Source organism: Symphalangus syndactylus, chromosome 13, assembly GCF_028878055.3.
Source record: "Symphalangus syndactylus isolate Jambi chromosome 13, NHGRI_mSymSyn1-v2.1_pri, whole genome shotgun sequence".
Lineage (NCBI taxonomy): Eukaryota > Metazoa > Chordata > Mammalia > Primates > Hylobatidae > Symphalangus > Symphalangus syndactylus.
In genome coordinates this window covers 44,018,270-44,021,086 of record NC_072435.2, presented here as the reverse complement: position 1 = coordinate 44,021,086, position 2,817 = coordinate 44,018,270, and positions in this window count along the sequence as shown.

Genomic DNA, 2,817 nt, shown 5'->3' with positions numbered 1-2,817 from the left:
GGAATAAATGGGACGTGGTAACAAAAGCCTGGTACATGATAAGTGCCTCATTCATTTATTCCTTTATTCATTTCTCCATTCATTCATTCATTGGTTCCTTTGCAGATATGCCCTGAGAGTTGGCCCTGTGCCAGGCATAAATGGATCACTGAGGTGGTGCAGGGGGCTTTTAAGGTTATGAACCCGAATAAGTGGAGACCATGACCACCAGGGAGGTAGGGTCTGGCTTGTCCCTATCATATAGATGAGGAAACCAAGGTTGGGCGTGGGAGAAAGTCTACTGCGAGGGGTCACGCTACCATGAGAACCAAGGAGCTGTCATCTCAGGGCCCTTCTCTGGGGGACCCAGAAGGACTTTGACTTCTGGAGGTTCTGGTCTCTGGGTTCAAGTCTCAGCTCAGCCTCCAACTTTCTGGGCGACCACGCATCTCAAACTTGCTTCCCTTCTCCATAAGCTGGTGGAATCTGAAATCCTGGGGGTTGAATGAAACAGCGTCAGAGGCCAGGCGTGATGGCTTATGCCTGTAATCCCAGCACTTTGGGAGGCTGAAGTGGGAGGATCATTTGAGTCCCAGAATTTGAGACTACCCTGAGCAACATAGTGAGACCCTGTCTGTACGAAAAATACAAAAATTAGTGAGGCGTGGTGGCACATGCCTGTAATCCCAGCTACTCAGGAGGCTGAAGTGGGAGGATCGCTTGAGCGTGGAAGGTCGAGGCTGCAACGAGCTGTGGTCGAGAACTGCAGGGCACTCCAGCCTGGGCTGGGCAGCACAGTAAGACCCCGTCTCCAAAAAAAAAAAAAAAAAAAAAAAAAAAAAAGGTGCTTTCGAGTGCTTCTCGCCAGCCTCTGCTGCCCCCTGGTGGCCCCCTCTGGCCTACCCTGCACTGGCCGCTCCTGCTGGGTCCAGCGTTTCTCCACCCGTCCCCATGTAACCCCCGGACAGTCCTCTCGCTCCCTCTCCGCTGTGCAGGCTGGGCCTGTCCCTCCCCATGGGGCTGTGATACTGCGGCGGCTACACAGGCACCTGTTGCCTGCTGGCGTGTACCTCCTTCCCTCGCCAGGAGAGTGGGTTGGGCACCAAGTTCTTTCTCCTTCCACCCTGGTCAGGCATCCTCCTGGAAACCCGGTTGGAAAAGGGGAGATCCGGGGGGGCGCGGTGTCTCACGCCTGTAATCCCAGCACTTTGGGGGGTCGAGGTGGATGGGTCTCTTGAGATCCATTCAAGACCAGTCTGGCCAACATGGTGAAACCCCATCTCTACTAAAAATACAAAAATTAGCTGGGCGTAGTGGCGGGCGCCTGTAATCCCAGCTACTTGGGAGGCTGAGGGGGAAAATCGCTTGAGCCCAGGAGGCGAAGGTTGCAGTGAGCCGAGATCGCGCCACTTCACTCCAGCCTGGGCGACAGAGAGAGATTCCGTCTCAAAAAACAAATAAATAAACAAATAAATAAATAAAAATCAAGGCCAGGCGCGGTGGCTCAAGCCTGTAATCCTAGCACTTTGCGGGGCCGAGGCGGGCAGATCATGAGGTCAGGAAATCGACACCATCCAGGCCAACATGGTGAAACCCTGAAAGCCAAGCCATCGCATCCCCTGTGACTTGCACATATATGCCCAGGTGGCCTGAAGTAACCAAAGTATCACAAAAGAATTGAAAATGCCCTGCCCTGCCTTAACTGATGACATTCCACCACAAAAGAAGTGAAAATAGCCTTAACTGATGACATTCCACCATTGTGATTTGTTTCTGCCCCACCCTCACTGATCAATGTACTTCGTGATCTCCTCCACCCTTAAGAAGGTTCTTTATAATTTTCCCCACCCTTAAGAAGGTTCTTTGTAATTCTCCCCACCCTTGAGAATGTACTTTGTGAGCTCCACCCGCTGCCCACAAAACATTGCTCCTAACTCCACCACCTATCCTCAAACCTATAAGAACTAATGATAATCCCACCACCCTTTGCTGACTGTCTTTTCGGACTCAGCCTGCCTGCACCCAGGTGAAATAAACAGCTTTGTTGCTCGCACAAAGCTGTTTCTCTTCACACGGTCGCGCATGAAATTTGGTGCCATGACTTGGATTGGGGGACCTCCCTTGGGAGATCCCCTGTCCTCCTGTTCTTTGCTCCATGAGAAAGATCCACCTACAACCTCAGGTCCTCAGACGGACCAGCCCAAGAAACTCTCACCAATTTCAAATCCGGTAAGCGGCCTCTTTTTACTCTTTTCTCCAACCTCCCTCACTATCCCTCAACCTCTTTCTCCTTTCAATCTTGGCGCCACACTTCAATCTCTCCCTTCTCTTAATTTCAATTCCTTTCATTTTCTGGTAGAGACAAAGGAGACACGTTTTATCCGTGGACCCAAAACTCCAGCGCCAGTCACAGACTGGGAAAGCAGCCTTCCCTTGGTGTTTAATCATTGCGGGGATGCCTCTCTGATTATTCAACCACATTTCAGAGGTGTCAGACCACACATGGACGCCTGCCTTGGTCCTTCACCCTTAGTGGCAAGTCCCGCTTTTCTGGGGGAAAGGCAAGTACCCCAACCCCTTCTCTCCATGTCTCTACCCCTTCTCCACCCTTCTGGGGGGCAAGAAACCCCCAACCCCTTCTCCTTCACCCTTAGTGGCAAGTCCCGCTTTTCTAGGGAAGGGGCAAGTACCCCGACCTCTTATCTCTGCACCCCAATCCCTTATTGCCACACCCCAACCTCTTATCTCTGCACCCCAACCCCTCATTTCCATGCCCCGACCCCTTTCCTGCTTTTCTGGAGGGTAAGAACCCCCGAACCCCTTCCCTCCATGTCTCTA